We start from the raw sequence: 13951 nt of genomic DNA, 5'->3' as shown, positions 1-13951 counted from the left end.
TCATCATTATTAATAAGAATTCTACCAGCTCTAATAATGAATTAATGCCACTATTGGAATTATTTTTGTTTCTGAAATGTCCCCTCCACACTCCTGCTCTTATCTCTGATGACTATAGATTTTTTTTAGGAATATTTTCTTTCCTTTACCCATTTTGTACAAATCCAGTTTTCTGATTTGCATTTGCTACTAGCATTTTTGTTTTTTCCATTTTGTTAATTTTTGAAGCTATTGTTAATCCTCTTTATATTAGATTGTGTTAATATTTTTTTAAGTTTTCCTTTGTCTTCTGAGTGTTTAATAAAGATCCAGCCATCATTCATGCATTTCTGATTATTTTCTGTCCTGTCTAATAATGATGCACATATTCGTTTTAAGGCCATTTTATTTATTTTATGTAGAATGGCAAACTTGAGTATTACTGATAAGGACTGGTATCTTCATGTGATTATGACAAGAACACAGTACTGAAGATATTACTGCTCTTTAATTTTGTGATCAGATGTTAGCTAAGCCAAGGCAGCTTAAATAGTGCTATTCCATGGCTTGTTTAGGAAGTCATCAATAATGTCTGTGGTATGTCTAGAAGCAACAGTTAAATGTAGGTCCAGCATGTGCTATCCTAATGTGCCATCCTAATGTGCCATCCTAATGTGCCATGTGCTTCTGGAATCTTATTCAGGACTGACACAGCACTCAAAGGGCCCCATGGCCACAAGGAGCTTGCATGGGTTCGAGAGAATCTGAGAGGAAAACAGGTGTTGGGCGAATATTGGGAAGATGGTGAATTGGCACATAGGCTTGTTCTGATTTTATTTTCCTGTACTTATTCACTGATCCACAAGGGAAATGGACCCTTTGTTACTAGATCCTTAAAACAGCGTGGGTCTCTTTGATTATGTCTTAGAGGTGGTGGAGACAACAATCATTATCTTTGTTTCATGTCATCACTAATTCCTAATCTCTCATAGGAGAATTCATGGTAAAAATCTGACTTAATTTCACCTTGATCCTACACATATTTCTTGAAAGACCACATCTTAAGTATTTGCCAGCTCTCTTGAAAATGCAAATGCATTACACAGTGGACACAGAAGAGGTGCTCTTCTCAATGTGCTCCATCCCTGGGGAGTGGTGGATTAATTCTGTGTGGCCAAAGGAAAACTAAGTCCCATTTCCATATACCTTTCTGCCAGTATTTCTGGTTTTCTGTGCATGTAGGACATGTACTTGCGTGGAGATGAATGCACACATCACTTGTCAAAATGGGATTTTTTTTGCCCATATTTAAGAAGTCTTCTGAAAATCTCTGCAATTTCACACATTTCCAATGCACTACCTGAGGAGTAAGAGCTACTTAATGTCACGCAGATTAATAGACCTGAGCTTTGTAACGAGCCCATGTTAATAAGTAGGGAATCGGTGAGACTCATTATTCTGTGATTATGAATAAAAAGCTGTTCAAGACAAGAAAAATAGTTTATTTTACAGTTTTCCTTTACCATTCCTTTATTTAGAATAAGATAGGCAGGTAGGAAATTTTGTTACTATTGACCAGAAAAGTCACTTACCTGGAAGATTTCCATTTTGGAATTTCTGCCCTGCAGAAACTTGTTTCCTTGTCAAGTGGCACATCTCAAGCAAGTTCCTCATCTCCTATAGCAAAATTCTATATGCACTGGAAATAGATCTAGATTAGTACAATAGAAAGTGAGATGCCAGCAATGATCCATTTTACCAGATCAGTCTGCCTGCTCCAAAACTGTCAAAGGTTATGGAGTTGTTAAAAGAGAAGTCTCCAGGAAGTAACTAACCTCTTCCTTGTTCTCCCATTTGCACTCACTCTCTTAAATGTTTCTTGTCTAACTGATGTCAGAAAGGTCATAATACTGTTATTAGAAGCTTTCCCTTCTTTAAAGGAAAAAATATATATATTATCTATGAAAATTGCAGCAATTTAAATTGGTCTTTCTGAACTGTTCAAAAATTGTAAGTTAACTATTTCCAGTGTTCTGTGCCTATGATTAGCACCTCAAGGAATACTAATTTTGATGACTCTTTTCCAAAAATAATCACTTGATATTTAACCATTGTAAATTGGAGCATGTCTTTATGGGAGGAAAATGAAAACATTCACACAAGCTTCCTGAATTCTTCTGCTCAGTGCTGTAATATGGATTGGAGATTTGTAATATGCTTGTGCACAAACAGAACACACTCACAGAAATCAACACAGGCATGTCCCTCTTTTCTTACATGTGTGTACACACAGGAGCCCCTGCCATGCTTCACAACTCTGCACTTCCCTTTGAAAGTTCAGATTGAATGGTGATGTACTGATCCAAGGCTAATGTGAAGGGATTAATATCTTTCCTGAGTTTTGACAGGGAGAAGGAAAATCTATGTTCATAATAAGCTAAACCATATATTTTACTAGAAATGACAAATGTAGAATGATTTTATAAAAATGAAGCTGCCATTCTTTTCTGATGAAGATCACTATCATAAGGCATCAAATTAATCTTTTATAAATTTGTGTTTGTGGCATTGACTTTTAATGATTTGTGGTTGTTTTCTTACAATAAAGTAAACTCCTGTGAAACACAGAAATAACCACAAGCGTTACCACCACAGAGTGTAAAAAAGTTCTGCTGCTTGGGACCGACAGTCTCACCCTCAGGTGATTCTTCTGGGTCAATTAAACTGAGTTGGAAGTCATTCTTTCACTGCCATGTGTCTGCTGCCAGTTAGCACTGATTGAGTGGGTTGCACCTAAAGGAAGCCCATCAATGTGAGTCCAGAAACTAAGATGCTCAATGGGAAACCTCTCTACAAGGAAGCAGAGAATCCTCTTAAGAACACATTTTCATTTCTTCATCCCTCTTGAAGTCTTATGGAATACTTGGAGCAATGAAAGAGATTAAATATCTGTTTCCTCAGAAAGACTTGAATAACACACCATCTTTATATTTACATTATAAGTCTAAATTTAGGTATTCTTGTTTGGCAGAATACCTAAATGTGTGTATTGGTCTCTATTCTTGGCCTCTCAATAGGACAGCTATGCCCTCAACTCTTGTGACAATCCTCACTGGGATAGTGTCCTTGAGAGGATGACAGAACTTGAACTCCACCAACTCCACAGAGCTATACAAAGATATTAATATCATGAACAGGTAAGATAGTTTGTAAAGTATGTTTAACTTTTTTGCAATAAAGAGGTTTCAACTCTTCTGCTAAATCATCTCCTTTCTGCCCAGATGGAGATAGTTTCTTATGAAGGGAAAAGTAGGATGGAAGGAAGCAGAGGCATTGGGGGTCCTTAAGTTTTCAGGATACCACCTACACAACACAAAGCAAAATGCTTGTCTTCTGGCTTTGTGCAGGACATGGATTCTTCTTTCCCACTTTCAAGATCTGCTGAGTTCAAAACAGTCCTGGCTTTGGCCAGGACAGGGTTAACTTTCTGCAGTAGCTGGAAGAGGACATGCCCTGATGGCATTTGATACCATCTCACATCATTGTCAGGGCAGGAGAGGAAACATGGCAGGCGATTTTCTGTGCAAATACTTTCTTTATATAGAGATATGTATAATCTTGTACCTTTTGCTATTAATATTTTTGCTGTTACTGTGGTTTTCTTATCTCATTGCTGTTTCTAGTAAATTGGTCTTAACTTATGATCTTTGCCTTTTGTGCCTCTCATTAGTGGGAGAGAGTCCTTTTAATAGGAGTTCTAAATTGGAGAATACCATACCTGAACCAGGACAACACAATCATTTTATCAAGGAAATATCCTAAGGTAGCCCTTCGTGTCACAAACATCTTTTCATAAAAATCCTTTCTTTAGGATTTTGCCCCTTCTGGGAAGCTGAGGCCTCAGAAGGAGAATGTAAACAATGGTTATCTGCTGCTGTGAAATGCAACAGGTGCACCTGTGATTGGCCCATGTTGGATGTGTACAATTAAGGGCCAATCAAAGACAAGCTCTCTCTGGGACAGAATCAGGGAGAGCTCCTTTGTTGATTCATTCCTTTTCTATTCTTAGCATAGCAAGCTTCTGAACTTTTCTCTCTATTCCTATTGGCATAGTCATAATGTTACATATATATCATAAAATAATAAATCCAGCCTTCTGATCATGGAGTCAAGATTCTCGCCTCTCTCTTCACCCCTGAGGAACCCTTGCAAGCCCTGTAACACCTTCGTAAGAGGTAGATTCCACCCCTATAAAAGCTCAAGGCCTCCTATTCCTGATAAGTGGGTGTATTCTTAGTCTATGGACCTCTGTTTTCAGGGAAGGAGAAGCTAATGGACTTGCTGTCAATGCTGTTCTACATCCTCAATGCCTTGTTTGCACTATAACTGAAATCTTTGCCCTGAATGAAATTTAGAAAGATCAAGAGTGGCTTTCTTAATAGTCCTTCTCCCCTAAACACTAGGGTGGTAATTTTCCTATTCAGTCACTGTTCGAACTGGACTCATTTCTGGTTTTTTTGCTAAACATTGCAGCTCAAAATCAAAAAGGTTGAAGGGTTAAATTTTTTCTCTTTCCTCAGAAATGTTATTCTTTTAACTTCATAAAATATTTTAAATGTTATGTTGCAGCAGTTATTAGTATAAAAAAATCTTTACACCAGTATCTTGTTTTTCTAGATTAAATCAAGTGTTAAGACATTAAAAAATAACAGGTTTGTCTCAAAAAACAGGTATGGAGTTTTGTCATTTTAACGGTGATTCAGAGGATTCTTTTAGCCCTTTCCAAAAGTAATTTTTAATGCATTTAGTATTCCTTCCCACAATACTTACAATCAGTTTTAAAACTGCTAATTCCAACAATTTTGGAAACCTAATGTAATTTTGTAAAGTGCTCAAAGGACAGAATGACAGCACTAATCACATAAATCATGCAAGGACTAAATGATGCATATTACTGCAAATTGTACTAACAAACGATATCCTCATCTGACATAATTGATAGTGTTATGATCACTGTCATGTCATATATCCCCCATCCACTGCCTTCTTCCCATTTCTTACAATTTATCATTTCATACTCTAGGCTGGCATCCCACCTCATCAGTACTGACTTCCTTCTGGCTGCATGAGTGAATTCCTTGCACATGGTATCTTTGCCCACAGACCAAATCCTATCCTTTCAAGTAAGTGTGTTGATCAAGCCACAAAGGTCAACAGTCACCTTTGGGCTCAGACTGTGCAGATGGGGAAGATACCAGAAAAAGGCAGCTCCTTCCAAATTTAGGGTCAAATCTTCATCTTGCCATTTAAAAAATATTTATATTTGTTTTTAGAGAGAGCCTGACTGATATCTGTGCTTTTATACTACTTGATTATCTGTATGCTCACAGGCAGGGTTTTGACTTATGCCAGCTGGCGTTTTCCTAGGTCATGGCCAGAAGTGACACAAGGACACTACTCCCAGGAGGCAATATGAACAACATTCCTCTTCCTTTGGAGGATGAAGGAAAGGAGCAGGAGCTTTTCCCATGCTACTTTTTTTCACAGAGTTTGCCTCCTCCTCTTTCTTTGCTGGCATGGGTGTATTTTGCGCCCAAATAAGTCTTTCTGCACAGCCCTCTACCCTACAGTTTTCAACAAGACAGGAGAAGAAGCAATTTTCTGCTAGGTTGAACAGGAGAGGACACAATTTGCTACTCATGCCATCAGCCTTTTCTGGAGCAAAAATGTAGTGGGATTATGCTTGAGGCCTCCTCCTGCATAAAATAGATCATGCTGGGTGTGCACAAACTTCATGTTATGTCTATCTTCTTGCATTGTGTGGGCTTCCATTTTTTTCCTTATTGTTGTTTTATTTTGTATAATTTTACTTAAGATTAAATAATTGTTTCTGATTAACCCCTTTGTGCCACATGAAAGACGTAAGTCAGATATTTAGGTACAAGATGGGAAGATTCATAATTGTATTTCCTACGTAATACCCATGTGAATACTTATGTTGTAAAGCTGCTCTATTTGCATTGTATTTTAATCAAAGGTTACTTTTTAAGGTATTGAAACAGATATATCCATACATGCCTCCTCTTGAGATTACTAACTTTTATTATCTTAAGCATGTCGTAGGGCCAATTTATTGAAAATCCAGTGTTTGGCTTCTTTCTATTCCCTTTGCAATCCTGGTTTTGATAGTCATTATTAAAGAACTGTTCAGCTTAATGCCTTTACAGCAAAAATAACAATGCTGTTGAGAGAATAAGAGTTTTATTGGAACCACAATGCAAATAAAAAACTATTGCCACGTTTGGTGTTTTTCTAAAAGCTTTGTTTATACAAGTAAATAAAATGTGCCAGAAACTATTCTCTGTCCCTGAGGACAAATGATACAGCACAACCCACATTTATACAGCTAAACTCTTTAATTCTCAAAACAAGGGAACTACATCCACACTGCCTATTGGGAGCAATCCTTAGAATGCACCACCACCCAAATCATGGTCCAGGACTGTTTGTGATGGTGTTAATTGGTTTACATCCAAAAGTCTGCCAGGAGCTAATCTGACAGGACGGATGCTTCTGTCCATGCACAGACTCTGTTGCTTATTAGTATAGTCATGGCCATATTTCTACAGAACACTGATCTCACAGTGATTGAGGGCTGTGGTAACCATTTGTGGCACTGGTTCAAGTTGCAGCTCAGCACTAGGACTTTTAAATCAGAACAATGTTGTATTTGAATACTGATATTCAAAACAAAACAATTCCTTGGTTTACAGAATGTCTTTGGATAAAGGGCTAAATTCATTTTATATAGCTCAAAGATGAGCTGTCCTCAAAAATGGCTAAAAGCAATTGATGAAGTGAAATTAAAAACCACTGGGCTCTAACCTTACTAGAGGAACATCTAACTAAAGGGAAACTTATATTTTTATATTCTAAATGCTGTTAAGGTACTCTGTGAAATCTAAGTCAGGCTTTTAAATGCAGCATGGCTTTCATTGCCCTTTAACCCTTAAACAGGAGACAAATTAATCTGGTTGGAGCTCCTGCTGAGGGAAATTGCCCTTAGTGCGCTTGTTGGGAGCTAGCTGAGGTGTTTCTGAAGTATAGTGGTCTGTGCAGCACACATGAACAAGACATAAATACTTCCCTTCTCACCCTTAACTTCAGGCAATAAGAAACTTTGCTGTTGGTAGTATCAGCATTGACTCTGTCTGGCAGGCTGAGCCAGGGCACACTGAGGCATCAAGGAATGAAGGTTGGGGAGTGCCCTTTGTCTCTCAGAGCTCAGGTGAGCAGGGCGCCAGGTGTCACATTCACAAAAACAAGACAATTTATAGGGAAGATCATTGCCTGCAATTCAGGAAAGTGCTGAGCATGTGATCAATATTCAACACGTTTGCAGCTGGCTGTATGAAACAGAATTTCAGTGGTTCTGACTGTGCAAATAGTAAGAAAGATGTCTTGAGAAGGAAACATAAATGCACCGGGGCAAGAGAAAGAGGACAGTTATGCCAACTTTTATTTTAAAACACTGAGCTATAAATGTGAACAAGAGCAAAATGGAAAAGCAGTTCAGTATACTGGAAGAGGCAGGCAGCCAAAACATTTGTCTGAAAAAGCAGCTTCCTTGGTACTCTTGGGCTGAAATGCCTTGTGTTTGTACCTTGCTCTGAATGATGGTTGACTGGAACAGGATTTTGCTTCTGCAGCAAAAAGCAGCCAAGGCCTAGTGGATATAGTACGTTTTTTGCCATCTTCTGTTAAAAATAAATGTAGCAGTTTAACACTGCAAATTCACATTTTGGCAAATTAAAGGCAAAATAGTCTGTCTCTATAGTATTTCTGATGGATATGGATTTTGTTGTTATGCTGGAGTTTTTCACCAAGAACATTTAAACTTTTGTTCTGTACATTTTTTTATTTAAATTGGCTATGGATCTATTCAGATGTTTTTTCAGAGAGCTACTCCAGCAGAAAGTCTTCAGAGTCTCTGCAGATCTGGACAGACAGACAGGGATTGTGAAAAGTGACAGCCAAAAAGCCTGTAGCTAGCAAAAGCTGTTGACTTTGATGCTGGGTGCAGCCCTGTTTGGTGCCTCTTGGAGCTATTGCCAGGACTGCTGATGAGTACTTGTTCTCCCAGTGGTGAAGAAGCCATTTTGCCACAGCAATTAGCAAATTTTCTGGACATGGACTTTCACCTGAGGAGTAAACAAAAAGGTCACATGCTGGTCACATGTTGAAATGAAATTCCAACTGTATCACACAAAAAAATATCAGGAGGCAGGACAGCCTCAGTCTTTTAAGATTGTTTAAACTTAATGGGGCAACACTCTTCATTTAGCTTTGAAGTTGGCCTGTTCTGAGCAGTAGCTTGGACTTACATATATCCCTTCAAACCTAAATTATACTCAGGTTCTAATTTTATTATTCCATAGAAACTTAGCAAAGAAATGTAAAAATTACTAGATGTCAGCAAAGAAATGATAAAATTACTAGATGTCATCTATACCTTTCTAATCTACTTTATTTTTGATAAATATTATCTTTACTTCATCTAGAAACAAAAATCCTGGTATTAATACTTCAATATCTACATAATTTCTAGAAGTCATGCAGATATAGACATGCAACAATCTTCAATTAGCATTTTACTGGCTCCAGAGTCTATTTAATATTTACATATTGGTTGTATGGAAGATCCACACAACCGTGCTTTCTAAATTGCCTATATTACAAGGTAAATTGCACCTAAAATGTTGGGAAATTATGCTGGACCTCATAGAGTTCCATTAGTTTTTATACCACAAATTATGAATTTCTTTTTCAGCTTGAAGCTCTGAGTTTCAGGTTTCAGCAAACTCAAAATTCAAAGGAAGATTAAGGAAAATTACAATGTTTCCTCTGCTTCTTAGTCAAAACCATTAATGCCACAGATGTTTTCATGGCTACCACGGTACAAGAGTTGCCTCACTAAAAAAAGAATTTATGAAATCAATGAAAAAGTAAAGAGAGACCATGAAAGAAAAGGGTTCTTCTTAAACAAATTTGCAATATAAATATTAAGATGAAAGAGAACCACACATATACAGGCAGAAAGGAGGCTGAGTTTGTACCACAGCAAGGCATTTCTGAGCAGCTTCATTATCAATTGCACTTCATTTAAATGGGCTTCTCATCCTCTCAAAGCAGTATGGGGAAGTTCAAGTTTAAAGATGGCCCTAGAAGATGATGAAGATTTCTCATGGTGAAAAATTAAAACAAAATCATGGTGACTGAGGCAGGCATTTATTCATCAGGCAAATGGGGGGACTTACAAGTTCCCAGGCTGTTTTTAGCATGGCAACAGCGCTGGCCTCACACCACAGCATCACCCAGGCTGTGGGGACAGAAAATATTTTGACTGAGTTTTGTGAAGGAATCCAGTCCTTAATCATGAACAGTCTTGACACTTTCTGTAAGCAAAAAATTGTCTTTCCTGGGGCCATGTAAACATTTAAGCCAGCTCTGAAATGTAAATAAGTGAGTGAATGTGTCTATGTGTGGAAAAGGTGCAGGAAAAGTATACATTCAAAGGAGAGAATGTGTGTAATTGGATTAAAGTATTTTAGGTTAGTGGCTAAGTGTATATATATATATATATATATATATATATATATATATATGTATATGTATAATCTTTTATCATTGCCCAGTCATTTTTTTGCTGCAACCCAACATGAAGTTTTGGGCTTCTACTACAATAGCTTTTTGTGTAGTATATATAATTTGGCTATTTATGCCTGCTAAAAATCTGACCCTTATTATTTTAATGTTAATATTTCAGAAGAATTTCCTCTGCTCATTTTTACATTTAACTGATGACAAATAGATTTCTTTTTTTCTTCTCTCCTTTCTATAGAGCAAGGTCAGCTTTCTGCATGGTTCATAGCAAGCCAGCATTGAAAGGCACTATCATCCATCATTAAGCTGTGTTTCCTCAGAAACTGCATGGCTATGGATGTTGTTGGCTTATTCTTGAAAACTTCACCTGGTTAGGCTGGCCTGTCTGATTCTGCCCTCCTAAGTTTCATCCTCACTTGAGGAAATAAGAAATATTTTCACTGCTAGAAAAAAATAATATTTTACCTTTAAACATAATCTTTTTGCTCAGCACATGCTGCCATTTGTAACTAAAAACATTCACAGAAATTACGTTTCTTGCTCAAAGCTTTTGAGGGCTGATGTAAACTGAGTGACACTCTGCACTAGCATCTTTTTCAGTGAGTCCTCTGGCTTTGGCAGTATCAAGCTGTTTCAGAAATATTCAATGGTCTTCCTCAATTGCTTTAGTGTAAACACAAAATAATTTTTAAAAACAGTAATAAATAATGACATTTTGATTTTTCAACTGGAATTATATTTATTGCTATTATTAATTAACTTGTTTTCATTTTCTTTTAATTTCATTTTGATTTTATTTTTTAAAACTTAAATGTCACTTTCTTACATTCAAGGTAAACATTGTGGTTCAGGTGAAGGAAAAGATTATTTTCAAGAATCTGGTTCTTTGGAAGTATTTTCAGCTACCTTATTTTAAAGCAATTTTTAAAACTATTTAATCTACTTTTATTTTCCTTAACTAAAAAAAAAAATACGCTAGCAGCACAGCTTTAATCTTAACAGGGTCTTTAGTGATAAGGGCAGCTGCTCACTAGATAAATGACTTTCATTTATTCACTCATTTCATCTTGGACACCTAATGTGATTGACAAATGTGTCTATTCAGGTTTTTCACTTGTTCTGACATCCTAGTGCTGGCAGAACTTCATTTAATTACTTGAGAAAATCAAACTGTTGCCACAAATCAACAGGTGCAAATTTATGAATGTCTTTTGCACCAAACACTGCGGAAATAATCTCAAGAGAATAATTATGGGAGAAGTGATGATGGGTCTTTCTAACAGAGAGCCAGCAGACAAACATGTATAGTTTGCAATGAATTGCTGAGATCTGACTCTCTGCCCAAAGCCAGTGATGGAGCATAATTCTGCAATGTCTCTGATATTCAGACTTGAATGGATCATTTAATTTACTCAGACTGAGCTGATTAGGTGCCTTAATTCTCAGGCTCTGAGCACCTTTCTGGTGCAGTACTTCAGGGCAGTTTGGTCAGATAGCCTGTTAGTCAGTCTTTCCTCCCTGACCACTGGCAATAGTCCTGATGATGTCCAAAACCTATGGATTGATAATCCATGGAGTGAAAGAATGTAAGTCTGAGTATTTAACTGTAAAATTTTAATGACATAATTATAGTTCTATTTTCACAAAAATTTCTTTCTACAAAGTAATTTCAACACATCAGTCATGCATTTTTCTTTATCCAGGATATTTGGGGCCCCTTGTATTCCCTATAGGATTATATTTCACAAGCCATCTGCTGAGAATCAAGGAAGACCTTTATGCTTCCATCATTGTACCCTTCCTCTTGCAGGATAACACAGACATAGTAATAGCTGAAAAACCCTGGATAAAATCTCCCTGTTTTCTGTTCGTCTTCAACTCTTTTATGACCCAGACCTCATCTGATACTTGACAATTCATGCATGGGCTACATTCTAAAACAAAAATAGGTGACTAGTCAGGCAGCTAAAGTGATTCCCCTTTTTTGTATAAGAGGTTTTTCTCCTAGAGATTGTACACTCCCAGTATAGAAGTTGTAAGAATTAATTTGGCAGAACTCTTACACTAGGTTATTGAAAAATACAAAACCATCAGTAAAGGAGCAATTACTGAATGGTGTAACTAATGACGGAATCTTTTTCTGATTTTCTTATTACTAAAATCTTTTTTTTTTTTCCATACTTGATCTAAAAATCATAGAATTACTGATGTTGGAAAATATCTCCAAAATTGAGTCCGACTGTTAGTCTAGCACTTCCAAGTCCACCACTAAATCATCCATGTTCTTAAATGGATCCGTATTTCCCACTCAGTGCTCTCCTACATTGTATTTCTGCTTCCCTTGATTTTCATGGGAAGTCTCTCATCTGCTCACCAGACAGACCTGATAGCAGGAAATTTCTATCCTCACCATTGTGGGAGCACTTAGACAAAGTCTATGAGCTTGAAAAACATAGACATTGCAGAAGGTGTTATCAATGATAGGCAGTGCCAGAGATGACAAAATCATTTAAACCAGTGGAGAGGATGAAAGTGTGGGAATCTGTGTTTATATAGTGACATTAGTTTCTTAGGAAGTAGATGAAGAAGGAAAGAAGAAACAAGAGACATTAATCAGAGTACCAGAGCAGTCACCACACCTTGCTGAGGACAAGATTAAGCCCTCCATCTGTGCCTGTTGAGGACACACATACACTGTGTGATGTACACGCTTGTCTGCAGGAAAACGTCTTAACAAGATCTGTAGGTTTTCATTGATTTCTGGAAGGAATGAAAAAAAAATCTGTTGTTCTGAGTAGCAGAAAACTACCTTTACTGAGTGGCTATGGCCCAGCAAAGCCTGGAAACAAATTATAAATGCAGCCATGGAAAGAGTCCATATAGTGTTGAAAAGATATGGTCAGGTGTCTGTATAATTGCTTGCTTGAATTAAATTTAGTGAGCTGTATTTCTTACAAAATCAAGCCACAAGGTAAATGAGCAAAGCAAGGATGTCCTTAAAATCACTGGTTACAATGTTAAGATTTTGTGAAGCATATGTACATCTTATGTAAACAGTATAAAAAGGACTGTCTCTAGGAAAAGTCATTTATATCATGCATATTAAGCATTTTCTACTTATTCAGCTTGCTATCAAAGATATTATTCAGTTTTAAACCATAATGTTTAAGTAATTACTTATTCTAATTACTTTAGGCAATGAAATATATTTATACCTTTTTAACAGCCTTTTCTTAATTTGCATATTTTCATTAATTTAAAAAATTGAAACATTTAGAAGCACAGTAACAGATGAGTTACACTAAAAGACATTTTTTCTGTGAAGAACAGTTTACCCATTTTTCCCTTATACAGCACTGGGCAGCAGCCCAAGAGCTTTGGTGTCTACACTGTGGAAACCAAAGGGCTGCAACACCCTTCAGTTGGCTCCTTTGCTGTGGATCTGTTAATAAAACAACTTCTGCTGTTTCCAGATTACCCCAGCTATGACTGATCAAGGCAAGGCCTGGTGCAAGTGAGAAAACCCTCAAGGCTGCTCTAAATTATGAATGTCATATGGGCCCCAAAGAAACCCATTACACAGGGTAATGTCTCATTTGCAAGGAGCCAGAGCTCTGTGAGGCTGTGGATGGCCTCTCCCACCTTTTTCGTCGCTGAACACAATGGTGGCAGGTTCAGATCTAGGCCAGGCGGAAAAATTCCAATTCTGAATTTCATATTCTTTGAGGTGGGTTTTGCACTTACCACAGTGAAAGTACATAGCAACTTGTGTTATTGAGCTGCTGGAGCACATTCAAAGAGGGGCAACGAAGATGGTGAAGGGTCTGAAGCACAAATCTGGTGAGTGGCTGAGGGAAGTGGGCGTGTTTAGCCTGGAGAGGAAGCGGCTCAGGAGAGACCTTATCAGTCTCTGCCTGAAAGGGAGCTGTAGCCCGGTGGGGGTCAGTCTCCACCCAAATAACAAACCATAAGATGGGAAGAAATGGCCTCAAGTTGTACCAGAGGATGTTTAGATTGGATATTATGAAAAATTTGTTCACTGAAAAGTTGTTAAGAACTGAAACAGGCTGCTCAAGGAAGCAATTGACCCAGCATCCATGGGGGGATTTAAAAGCTGTGTAGATGTGGCACTTAGGGACCTGATTCACTTGGCAGTTCTGGGTTAATGGGTGGGATGCCTTAGGATTTTATCTTTTATATTTTTCAAATCCTGTACTGCTTTAGTGTATAACTATAAAATTCCACACAGAGTGTTAGCTACTGTCTTCACCATTTTGTCAGACAAAACAATTCATCTAGGCCTGAAGCT

This window comes from Melozone crissalis, unplaced genomic scaffold (assembly GCF_028551555.1).
Source record: "Melozone crissalis strain CALT ecotype California unplaced genomic scaffold, PUWL_Pcris_2 ptg000027l_1, whole genome shotgun sequence".
NCBI lineage: Eukaryota > Metazoa > Chordata > Aves > Passeriformes > Passerellidae > Melozone > Melozone crissalis.
The sequence above is the reverse complement of the archived record's forward strand: the minus strand, read 5'-3'. Positions refer to the sequence as shown.